We start from the raw sequence: 13186 nt of genomic DNA on the forward strand, positions 1-13186 counted from the left end.
ACATTTCAGGAAACATGGAATAACTGGTAAAAGTTCGGAGGGGAGCAACAAAAATGATTAAAAGCCTAGAAAACAGGTCCTATGATAGAAGATTGAAAAAATGAGTTTGTTTATCCTGGAAAAGGACATAATAGTTTTCAAGGACTGAGGGGACATAATAGTTTTCAAGTACCTAAAAGACTTATAAAGAGAAGGGAGAAAAAAATATTCTCCTTAATCTCTGATGACAGGATATGAAGCAATGGTCTTAAATTGCAGCAAGGGATGTTTAGGTAGGAATTTTTTCCTAATGTACTGTCAGTGTGGTTAAACACTGGAACCAACTGCCTAAAGAGGCTGTGGAAAACTCCATCAATGGAGGTTTCTAAGAACAGGTAGGACAAACACCTGGAAGGAATGGTCTAGTTATTATGTAGTCCTGCCTTGAGCACAGAGAACTAGATGACCTCTTGAAGTCCATTCCAGTTTTTCACTCGTATAATTCAGCACACTCAGAGAACTGTTAAACAAGATCCCATGAGAAGCAAGTGTAAGGGGAAAAAAGAGTTCAGGAGAGTTGTTATTTTTAGAGACACAGAATTAAGGGCACAAGAGCAAACTATTCCAAATACACAGGGAAAATATTAAATATTATAAGAGACTACCCTGATTTATCCAGGAGATCCTCAAGGAACTGAAACTCAAAAACAAGTCATACAAACAGTGGAAACTAGATCAAATTTTGAGGAATGAACATTAAAAAAAGCATATAGGTACAAAATTACAAAGCAAAAATAATAATAATAATAATAATAAAATTATAAACCAAGTACTGGGGGAGGGAGGCAAAGGTAAAAGGCAAAAATCAAAGCACTACCACTACCTAGGCTTGGGCTCTCCTGCACTTCACTCAATAGCTCACTGGCAGATAGCCTGAACTTTGGCCCTCTTTGCCTGCCCCCTGCTCCCTTACCAGGAGGCAGCCCAAGCCCAGGCCCAGGCCCAGGCCCAGGCCCAGGCTCTCCCCTCCCCCTACCAACCCTCACTGGGGACAGGCAAAGATTCACAAACTTACCAAATAAGTTTGAGAATCAATGGTCTACATGGACATATGATAAAGTGGGTGTGTGTCTGGTCCAGATAAGTTCTCAAAAAGTAGTTATGGTTTACAAAAAAGCTGGGAGAGCATATCATCTGGGGTCCCATAGAATCTCTCCTGAATAGGGCGTGGAAATGGCAACTGGTGCATGCCTGCAGTTCATTAGAATTTAACCACAGCAGAAAACAATAAGCTAGCGCTTATTGGTTAAGCTCTCACATCCCTGATCCGGACTCTAGTTCTATTCAATAGCTTCATAAATGATCTGGATAATAACAGAGCACATTTCATCTTCAAGTTTGACACAATCAACTCTGGATTAAACAAAGACTGTGAATGGCTTGCTAACTACAAAAGCAACTTCTCCTCTCTTGGAATTCACACCTCCAGATCAGCTACTAGAAGTGGGCCTCATCCTCCCTGATTGGATCCACCTTGTCATCTCCAGCCTGATTCTGGCCTGCATATTTATACCTGCCTCAGGAAATTTCCACTACATGCATCTGACGAAGTGGGTCTTTGCCCACGAAAGCTTATGCTCCAACACTTCAGTTAGTCTATAAGGTGCCACGGGACTCCTCGCCGCTTTAGCGCATTTAACATGTGCAAATTAGGGATGTAAAACCCTGGTTAATCAGTTAACTAGTTACACATTAGGTCAACCTAATGTTTAGCTGATTAAGCGGGATCTTGCCAGCAGACAACCCCCCTAACCTGAAACAAATTCTTTCCAGCAACCACATAACACACCTCAATCATGCTCACCCAGGAACCCACTCCTGCAATAAACTCCAGTGCCAACTCTGTCCACACATCTTCACAAGCAACATCATCACAGGACCTAACCACATAAGCGATCACATCAGAGGCTCATACAACTGCACATCCACTAATGAGACATATGCCATCTAGTGTCAGCAATGTCTTTTTGCCATTTATACCGGCCAAACTGGACAGTCTTTATGACCAGGGCTTGACAAACGGCGGCGAAAGCCACTAGCCAGCCCCGCACTGCGCATGCTGAAATCTACGCGCCATGGGCAAGTCGATTCTATAGTTTGTCGATCCCTATTTATGACAAAGGATTAATGGACACAAATCAGATAATTTGAAATGGTAACACACAGAAACCTGTTGGGGAACATTTTAACTTGCCCAGCACTTATTAATAGAGCTAAAAGAGGCTATCATCTTACCAAGTAATTTCAGGAACCAGCTAGAGAGAGAGTCTGTGGAACTGGCCTTCATATGCAAATTTGACACATTCACCCAAGGATTGAACAAAGACATGTCTTAGATGAGCTGTTATATTCAAACACTCAAAAAAAAACAAACAAACAAAAAAAAAAAAAACCACCAACCAACCAACCAACAACCCCCTAAAGTATCTGGCACTTATAGCCCACTCTAATTAGCCTAGCTTCAATCATCTGAAAAAATGGTTTGTGCCCACAAAAGCTCATGATTCTATCTATATTTTTTTTGTTTAGTTTTTAAGGTGCTACAGGACCATTCATTGTTTTTTAAGTTACAGACTAACACAGCTACCCCTATGAGACTGTTAAGCTAAACACAAGTCAATAATGTAATGCTGTTGGCTTAAAAAAAAAGAAAAAAAAAAAGCAAGCAAGCTTACTGGGAGATTGATGCTAAGCAGTGTTGTCTTCAAGTCATCATTGTCAAGTCCAAGTCAAGTCTCGAGTCCCTAAGTCACTTTCGAGTCAAGTCCCAAGTCTTAATTTAAAAAATGTCAAGTCACTTTTGTACAAGCCATCAATATTGGTATTTTTGGACAATTTTTTCACCAAGTCTATTTAACAAAATTAGCAAGTCTCAAGTCAAGTCTCAAGTCACAAACAACAAATCCGAGTCGAGTCTCAAGTCAAGTCACCTAGGCGACTTAAGTCGGACTCGAGTTCAAGTCGTGGGACTCGAGTCAACAACTCTGTGCTACAGTCTAGTAAGATCCCCTAAATCAAATGCTGATGGCACCCCGTCAATGCTGATACTCTACCAGGTCGCGAGGATTAAGGGACAGACGGGATAGTTTCTCCCCTCTGCCTCCTGCAGTGGGAATGCCACAGAAGTTCGATCTGAGGTATGTCAACTACAACTAGGCTATTCATGTAGTTGGAGTTGTATATCTGAAGTTGACTTTCTCCTATAGTGTAGACGTAGCCTCAGTGGGGTATGGAATACTGAGTCTTACCTCAGTGCAGGGGACTGTTCTAGGTGACCTATTTAGGTCCCTCCCAGACCTACAATTTTAAGATTCCATAAAAAAGGGATTTATCAGCACTTATTTTAGATGAGTATCCTATATATGCTATAGCTTAGGAGTAATGCACCTATTGACTACTCACTAGAAAGGAACCCATTTCAGATTCAGGACTTTAATACAATACCTTGAAGTATTCCCTATTTAGGCAACCCCTCCGCCCCCCAGCAAAAAAACCCAGCTGCAACTACTTTTCTCAAACACAACATTCTAAATATTCTAATAATCACTTCTGACAAATACAGGCTATAATTATATCGCTCCTCTCATTACAAAGAATCCTACATTGCTTTATAAATTATATTTTACAAGAAACATACAGAATCACTTTTCCCATCAGTCAAGTATGTCACTTTTAGCATGTGACTAACAGTGATTTAAAAAAACCCGCTTACAAACAAATGAAACAGCTTTTTTTTAAGATTACAAATATAAAAGTCTTCAAATTACAATCTGAGAACTGTCTTCTGTATTTCTTTTAATGATCAGAAAATACATAAATCCAGTCTCGTGAAGTCACTGACCACGTTATCCAGAATGAGAAGACAGACTCTACAGATGCTCCCAGAAATGCTAAGTGTTTTTTTTTTAAAGGAAACTATTGAATCTTATAGCTCTCAGATAACCATAACCTAAGTATGAATTCATCTTGCGGTGGCCAAGCAATAAGAACTGCTGCTTCTAAATAGCGGGACTTACAGGTGCTCATAGATTTTAAGGCCAGTAAGGACCATCATGATCCTCTAATCTGACCTCTCTGAATAAAGAATTTCACCCTGTATTGCATCCATACATTACCTCCTGTAATGCTTTCATAAACCCAGCTGAGTTTTAAATCAAGATTTAAGGATTTCAATAAAATTCAAGTGTCAGAGTGTGACGGGGCACTGAGACCCCGCACCCAACCCCCAAGACTCTGTGCCCTGGGAGAAGGGCAACAGAGCATGTACCGCTGCTGCACCGGCTGCTCAGGCACCGCGACTCAGCGGGGCAGTTCCACGGCGCGGCTGAGCAAAGCCGCGGATCAGCTGATTGGGGCCACCGCTCAGCTGGGGAGGAGCGGCGGCACAGCTGAGCGGAGCACGGCGCGGACAAGGGGGCAGGGAGGGAAAGGCGCGGGGCGGTAGACGCAAGGAGGGGGCGGGGGACGTAAACACCCCCCCCCCGGGCCGGAGGAGAGCCATAAAAGCTACCCGGCTGCCAGGGATGGGGAGAGGCGAGGAGGTCGAGAGAGCGCCCCCCCCCCCAGAGGGCAGAGAACCAGGAGGGACACCAACGGGCTCGGCGGAGGGCAACCCGGCAGTGGAGGAGCCGCGGGAACACTGCTAGCGTCGGCAGAGGAGACCGACAGGGAAGGATTGACACCCTGGAACCGGGGTAGGAGAAAGGAAGGAAGCAGCCCAGGGCAGGGCGGCGAGATAGCCCGCGGGCTGGTGTGTTTAGGGGCACGCCCCCACCAGCTGGACCGAGACTAACGGTAGTCTCCGTCCTCAGGGCCCTGGGCTGGGGTCCGGGAGTGAGGGCGGGCCCGGGCCCCCCTTCCTTCTCTCCTCCCGAGGGAACACTGGCCATGAACGGGCTCATCGCCCGAGACTGAACAGTTTTTGTGGGAAGACGAGTGACCACTCCTCCCCCCCCCCCAGAGACGGGCCGAGGGCTGGGACACGGTCACACAGAGAATCCATCATTTACTCTAGTTTAAACCAGCAAGTGATGTGCCGAAAGTGCAGAGGACAATGAAATCACACTCTCTCTCCCCCCCTCCTGTCAGCCGACGGTCAGGGCAGTGTGTGCGTGTGTGTTACACCCGTCTTCAACTGCTGAGACACAAAGTCTCGTTGCAGTGGGCAGCCTAGGAGGCTGGAGGGCGCCCCAAAAATAGTTTAACATCTGTGACTTTACTGCTAGTACCGGGGTCCCGTCGCAGAGGGCAGCCAACAGGCTCTCAGACGCCCCGAGTTTATAGGAAGAGCTTATTACACTTTAGATTTCAGCTGCTAGAATTCGTAATTCCTTCGCAGCGGGCAGCCTTGGGGAAAGACTGAAAGGTGCCCCAGTGGATTCTGCCACCTGGGTGTGAGACAAATCCAAACGCCCAAGCTCTCCCTATATCTGTCCCTAAGACCGGCTGAAGTTCTTTTAAATTGTGCTTGGTTCTGTTACAGCAACTGAAGGAGTCAGGTTAAAGATTAAACAGTTACAGGTTTATTAAAGAAGCTTATAAATCATATGGTTGCAATGGCTATTGCTCTATTTCTTAACTGCTAGCAAAATATAGATCTTAAAAATGGTTACAAAGAAGATAAAGATAGAAAATAGAAATAATGGTACCAAGTAACAGCTTACTCTTTCTATGAGTACACTTAAGACAGAGGACCACATCCAGGTACAATTTTTACCCCCTTCTGTGCCTCTCAACTCCAGCATGTCAGGCCAGGGCCGGTCCCTCAATTCCTAGAAAAGACGAATACGAGGTGGGTGTCCCCATAGAACCTCGGGAGGTCAAACACCTAACCCGACCAGCAGGTAGAGGGTAGAATGACACAAAGTTAGTGTGTGCTGGACCCATCTTTTATACCCATTTTGGGTCACGTATTTCTCTTTCTTATCTGTCATGCCAAATGGGGCTGGTCTGTCTTTTGTGAGACCAGTTCTTACAAGGGAGTTGTGAACTTAATTTACACTTGTAAGAGAGATAACTAAATTGGAATTACTGGGGATTCTTTTCTCAGTGGGAAATTCCTCTCCCAGGGAGGCTACGTCTACACTGGCCCCTTTTCTGAAAGGGGCATGCTAATTTTACAGGTCGTAATAGGGAAATCCGCAGGGGATTTAAATATCCCCCGCGGCATTTAAATAAAAATGTCCGCCGCTTTTTTCCGGCTTTTAGAAAAGCCGGAAAAGAGCGTCTACACTGGCCTCGATCCTCCGGAAAAAAGCCCTTTTCCGGAGATCTCTTATTCCTACTTCAAAGTATTCAAAGTAGGAAAAGGGGCCAGTGTAGACGTAGCCGGACTGTGTGTGTGTTCGAATCAACATGGGTGCCAGCCAGGGCAGTTCTCGCAGGCTTGAGGCCAGCTTATAGACTTAATCGCTCTCTCTCCACATATCTGTTTTCAGCTCCTCAAGATCAGATGAGCCAGCATAGACTATGCTGATATGATTGCTCCTTCTCTGTCCTGTATGCTTCAGGAACCTCAGAGAGGCAAATAAGATGGATGAGATGGGGGGGGGGCAGTCTGTCTGGCTACACCTCCCCGTTCAGGGTTTTTGCCAATCTGACCTGAAGGAAAATTGCTTCCTGGCCTCCAATATGTTGATCAGTTGAATCATGATCATGTTGGCAAAACCCACCAGCCAGACATCTGGAAAAGAATTCTCTGTAGTAACGCAGAGTCCTCTCCATCTAATGCCCCATCCTTGGCCATTGAAGGTTTTTGTTACTAGCAGACAACAACACACTTCTGGGGAGGATGTTGCGAACACTAGAGGATAGAGCTAAAATTCAAAGGGATCTTGATAAATTAGAGAACTGGACAATCGATTAAAAAACGAAATTAAACAAATGTAAGGTGTTACACTTACACGGAAAAACACATTCACAAATACACAATGGGGGACAAGTGGTTTAGCAGCAGCACTGCTGAGAAAGATCTGGGGCTTGTGGTGGATGACAACCTTCCCATGAGTCAACAACATGATGTTATTGCAAAATAAAGCAAACGCAATTTTGGGTTGCATTAACGAAGGCATAGCATGCAAACCACAGGAGGAGATGGTACTACTCTCTACTTGGCACTGGTTAGGTCTCAACTGGGCTACTGTGTCCAATTTTGACCAACATTGTCAAGAAAAATGGTAGAGAAACTGGAAAGGATCCAGAGGTGAGCAATCCAGATGATAAAAGGGATGGAATGCAAGCCCTATAAGCAAAGGCTGAAGGAATTGGGTATGTTAAGGGGTGACATGGCAGTCTTCAAATACTAGAAAGGCTAACAAAAAAGACAGAAAAGTTTTTCTATCTTGTCACAGAAGGCAGGACAAGAGGCAATGGGTTCAAACTACAACATAGCAGATTTAGATTAAAATTAGGGATGTTAGCTAACCACAGGAATTTTTAGCGGTTAGTTGACTATTCTATAGTCCCCATGGGGCACGGCCGGCAGCCAGTGCAATTCGGCCCCACTCCTGGGGAGCTCCCTGCCACCACATCAGCATGGGGTGGTGTAGGTGGGAGCCAGTTCACAAGAGGAGCCAGTTTAAAAACTAGCTCTCCTCACAGACCGGCAGCCTACTGCCCCACGCTGCTGCTTCCGATACAGAGGCAGCAACCTGGAGTGGCAGCAGTCCCTGTTTGAGGGGGGTCTGAGCTCCCAGTGGACGGAGGCAGCTGGAGGGGGTGAAGGCAGGGGGAAGAGCTGCTCCGGCAGCAGCCCTGTTCACAGGGGGTCCCAACCCCCTGCACACAGATGGACTGCTGCCAGAGCAGCCTCTGTTTGAAGCCAGCACCAGCACCACTGAGGACAGAGGTTGCTTCATGGCAACCTCCTCTGTGCTGCCCTCACGCTGCTGGTTCTGATAGAGGCAGCAGCGAGAGAGGCAGGTGACACCCAGCACAGGACTCCTGTTTCCCCTCCCCCTTGCTGTCTGTGTCCACTGGGAACTCAGACCCCCCTCAGACAGGGACTGAAAGGGAGGGTGGAATGCGAGTAGTCAACTAGATTAACCACTAAGCCTAGGCTTATTGATTAATCAACTAGTCGACTACTCGTTCACATCCCTAATTAAAATCTCACCATGCTGCTGTGTAGGGAAGTGGGTAGGTGGAGATTTTTTTGTGCACTGGTACGCACTTCTCCAGCAGGCTGGGCTCTATTAGCAGCTGGGGGCATCGCCTGGCAGCATGTCGCAGCCTGGCAAGCAGCAGTTCGTGGCCCTCCACCGATGCACGGTAGGGATGTTAAATTTTGATTAATCAGCTAAACGAGTAGTAAACTGAATTTCCATCAATTATTCGATTAGTCGATAAGGGGGAGATGGAACGCTCGCTATCCTGGCTCGCCTCTAACTTAGAAATGGCGCTTGCTACATTTCTAAGGCAGAGACACAGCAGTCAAAACCAGCATAAGCAGGGTAGTCACTTGACTACCTGATAAGCCTATGTCTAGCCTATGCCATCCCTAGTCTGTGAACCCATGGTTGGGAACCTCTGGTTTAGACACAACAAATCCCTCACTGTGGCAGGAAGTTGGACTCGAAGACCCTTGCAGATTCTATGGCTCTATGTTGCTGCATTGCAATGGTAGCTAGTGGCCCTATGTCTATCCCTCCCTGCACCACCTGACTATACACCCTCCAAGCAGGAGCCAGCAGCAGCATGAAAGTAAGTGTGAGTACATAATTAGCCTCTGTCATATGTAATAAAAAGGGTGCAAAGATATATGGATCACATCTGAGGAAAAGAACCTCATCTGTCTAAAAAAGAAAAGACACTTGAGCCACAGGTGACCAGGCAAGACTACACAACACGCAGGCCCCATTTGTGTCAGTTCTGCTGATATTAATAAGATGCAATATTTACCCGATTTCCACCCATATGACAGCACTTTTAATGAGCAATGACAGTCCAGGAATTTAACTACTAAAACACATATCAACAGAAGACCATTTTGTCTCCTTTTTTGTTCTGACTCCCATCCGTGGGCTGCAAACAAATGGGCTGCGGGTCACAAGTTGAGTAGCCCTGTTTTATACAGCAAGATGGATGCAGAATCTATATGCTTGACACTTTTCACAAAGGGCACATTTCTGTTCCCACTGAAGTCAAGTGCAAGAAACTATTAAATTAAAACTGAAGCAGCACTAGATGTTTACAACAATACATTAGAAGATTTAAGAGCAATGGTATGTATGCATTTACTGATTTGTTTTTATTTTGTTTTTTATTTATTTTAAACTTTGAATACATATGAGCCATTTTAAATATATTTGGTTTACTGCTACGTATTTTTGTGGCTGTTCTGTATGCATTTTCTGCCTCTGACATGGCAAAAAATCTTCAATCGATATAATTTGATTTGAGAAAAGGTACAGCATGAGCAGAAACAGTACAAGATTCCTTGAATTACCCTGCCATTGTGCCTCTCCCCTGTACTGCAGCAAGCATTCTAGTGAAGAAAATGGTATTTCACACTCACAGAACCATTCAAGCCTTCACCTTTTTGCTGAGACAGACAATTGTGAAAGTGCACATTTGATAAATAGACGCCTAATATCTTGAGAATAAATTGTCTTTGTAAGGATCTGTAAAATAAGTTTCGTTTTTAAATTAAAAAGAAACAAGTAAGTTAAAAACAATACAATCTGTGTAAATTAGAACACTGTCAATAGTTTGCTCCTCAAATCCAAATCTATTAAGACACAGGCATGTGTTACAATTTAAAATGTTCACAAACTTCTTTTTATAGTTGAGAATGGAATTAAAAACATTTATCAAAATGTTCTGTCTAGCCTTAGGTCTAATACAACTAAGTCCATAGCAGGTTTAAATCCTGCACCCTGTTCATGCTAATAAGCCTCTTTTTCTCAGCCCTTCTCTCCACAGCAAGAATTAAAAAGTAACACCCGATCAACACATACAAATTGGTATTGCTGTTGGGAGTGGTAGGAGAGGGTGGCATAGCAGCACCAATCTCTTGCCTCTCCCCAATATTCAGAAAGTTCCGCCTACAGTGTTCCAGACAGAGTCACTGTTGCTGAGAGGATCCAAGTCGTAAAAACTCCAGGTCTCTCCCATGGAATACTGCTTCTGGGAAACCAAAGAGCTCCACTTTAATTAGGGTGACTATACAGCCCATTTTGGCTAGGACAGTCCCCTTTTTAAGCCCTGTCTCAGCCATCCCAAGCTTTTTTTTATTTTGTTTTTTGACCAGAGGAAGCATCTGTCCCCTTGGACTCATCAAGTTAGCAAGAGCAAACAGAAAAATGCCCACTAAGGAATGTATGGGAGCAGGAGAGGGAAAGCAGAGATGAAGCCCTGTGGAGGAGGGAGGCTGGGCTGGAGAGGAGGTAGAAGAGGAGGAAGAGTTTCAAAGTGTGGGGTCCGGCAGGGTTCAAGTGACCAGGGACAACCTTGAGTGTAGGGCGGCAGGGGTTGAGTATGACCAGTGAGTAATGACTGCCTTGAGTGAGGGGACAACCAGGGTGGCAGGGTTTGACTGTGACTTGTGGGGGCACTATGGCAAGCAGCTGAGGCCAGCCCTGAGGGAGAAGGATGTCTTGGGGCACCCCCACATAGTCTTCCATTTTCCCTTTGAGAAATATGGCCACCCAAATTTGGATGTTATTTAAAAAACATGGGGTAGGAGGAAAGTGTTTGGTACACATTAGCTGAAATAGCTATTCTGTTAGCTGCATTTAAGTTGTGGCTCTCCAGAGCTATGTAAGAAAGATGATGTGGTTTAACTGAATCCTTAAACAGAGCAGAGGTGGGGGATTAGTATACCCAAGCAGTCAAGAGTTTTCCCAGTTGAATAAGTGCAAATAGATAGGTCTAGTACAGGGGTCAGCAACCTTTCAAAGGTAGGGTGCGGAGATTTGACTTATTCACCTCTATGTACAGATCCAAGTGCCGGTGATACTTTTTAAAATCCAATCCATATTCCCTTAACTTGCTGGCAAGAATATTGTTGGAGACCGTATCAGAAGCTTTACTGAGGTCGAAGTATATCACATCCACTGACTTTCCCATACCCATAGAGCCAGTTACCTCATCACAGAAGCTAATCAGATTGGTCAGGCATGACTTGCCCTTGGTGAATTCATGTTGACTATTCCTGATCACTTTCCCCTCTTCCAAGTCCTTCAAAATGGATTTCTTGAGGATCTCCTCTATGATTTTTCCGGGGACTGAGTTAAGGCATGTGTGCCAAAATAAATGCTTGAAGCAAGACAAACGCAATAGTCTTTTATCAATATTCAGTCATCAATCTGGCTGGATGACACAGATTCCATTTGATATCATGATTCAGTGCCTTAAAAATAACTTATTTTAAACTCTACTGCACAAGACAGGTGCTAGATTCAACTTTAATTTTACAGGTAGTAAAATATAGTGGTGCAAGAGGATGAGGGCAAAAGAGAAAGGCCTATCTATATGCACAACATTTGTATGACAGGCTACATAACACACTGCTTGCCTTTGAAGGATATTTTGGGGATACCATTGATGATGTAAAATCTACTTCACACAAGGCCAGGGAGCAGAGAGAGAAAAATAATCACTTGTTACACTTCTACACCTTCCTATTTCATCATTTTTAAGATAAGTTATTGAGACAGCAATAAACTAGCGTATCAATTACTGACCCATCTATGCTCTAATTCTGGCAGGTCGGAAAGCTTCAGATGCTACGCACTGATGTGTGTTTGAAAGAACTTCACAACATTCCTTGCTAAAGAAAGACAATTACACAGAAGAGCATTTTCTTTACTACATAAATCATTTAAAAGTTCCCATCGTCAGTGCAATGCCAAAAAGCAGCAGGGCTTTTGGAACACTAGCAAAGATCCATTTTAGTGAAGTCTGAAACATTTAAAATCTGGTGATGGTCTAATTTAAGGAATATCCTCCTAGAACAAGACTCTCAGTTGGAAACTGTTAGCATTTTCTGTTTATTTCTTTGAGAAAAAAGGTTTTTAAATCCAAATTTCATGGTTTTTGGCTAGGTTCTTTTGAATACAGTTTAGATTTTATTTAAAGATGCACTTACTAAGCCTGCTTGCAATGTGTTTTTTCAACAAAGGATCTGCCTTAAATAATTACTAACCCTTACTTATTCTGCATGCCACATATAGAGAAAGATATAACCCCTGTTACAAGAAATTAATAATTTAAGGGCCAAATTTTCCATGCTTCATTCATGTAATTAAATTCCCCTGGCCTAAATGGGACTAGTCACAAAAAATGAGCAAATTTGGTTGCACATCAGACTCATACAGTACATAGGTTGAACTTCCAGGATCTCAGAGGAGTATCCAGACTCCAAACTTTGAAGCAGACATTATATATTTTATTAAAACAGAATTTACCTACTTTAGAGAGGATTAATGCTGAAGACTTCGTAAAGAATGTTTTAGAAGGAATCTGAAGAAAGAAAAGGAGGCCATTTGGTATGGATGGAGTGAGGCAGTTCCTAGTGTAGGAGATAGCATGGTAAGAGACATGAAATCTGATTTGAACAACATTAGATTCTGTTTAATCCCTAGGAATGAAAATATTTAAAATACTTAAGAGTTTAATTTTATGACACTAGAGGCCTTTAATCTCTGCGAGGAGGCCTTTGGCAATGGCCGCATTCTGGTTGGGTCATTCAAACTGCTATTTGTAATGCTGTGAAATGTGCTCACCCTGTGTTAGGGGTTTAGAGCCCTTCTAGATAGCATACTGGAAAGGAGATCACCATCACTGCATGCCAGTGTTCCCTGTAAATTATGTGCTTATGCAGGCGCTCAGGAGAGAGAAAAATGCCATATAGCAGATTAGCAGAGCACCCACAGATAGGTTTTTGTTTCTACTAATGTTGCACATTTGCACATGCCTTGGTTCACAAACATTTTTTCTACACATGGATAAAAAAAGATTAGAAAGAACATTGTTGCACAGTGTCAGAATCTCCAAGGACAAGGTTGCTAGTGCCTTTCCACCCCTTAGGAAATTCTTTCCAGGGCCAGACCTCGTCAGTACTACTGTCTGTCCTTCATTTTCTCAAGTAAATGAAAAGGGTGGGGGTGGAGGTGGGAGTGGGGCACGGATTGCATCTGAGCAAAAA

General features: G+C 43.9%; 1 protein-coding gene across 1 annotated transcript in view; it reads right to left on the reverse strand.

The window, feature by feature from the left end:
• The window catches only part of SPIDR (scaffold protein involved in DNA repair), a 348017-nt gene that overhangs the window by 295665 nt on the left and 39166 nt on the right, over positions 1 to 13186 (reverse strand). The gene's annotated exons all lie outside the window — the stretch shown is intronic.

Source organism: Pelodiscus sinensis, chromosome 2 (assembly GCF_049634645.1).
Source record: "Pelodiscus sinensis isolate JC-2024 chromosome 2, ASM4963464v1, whole genome shotgun sequence".
Classification (NCBI taxonomy): Eukaryota; Metazoa; Chordata; order Testudines; family Trionychidae; genus Pelodiscus; species Pelodiscus sinensis.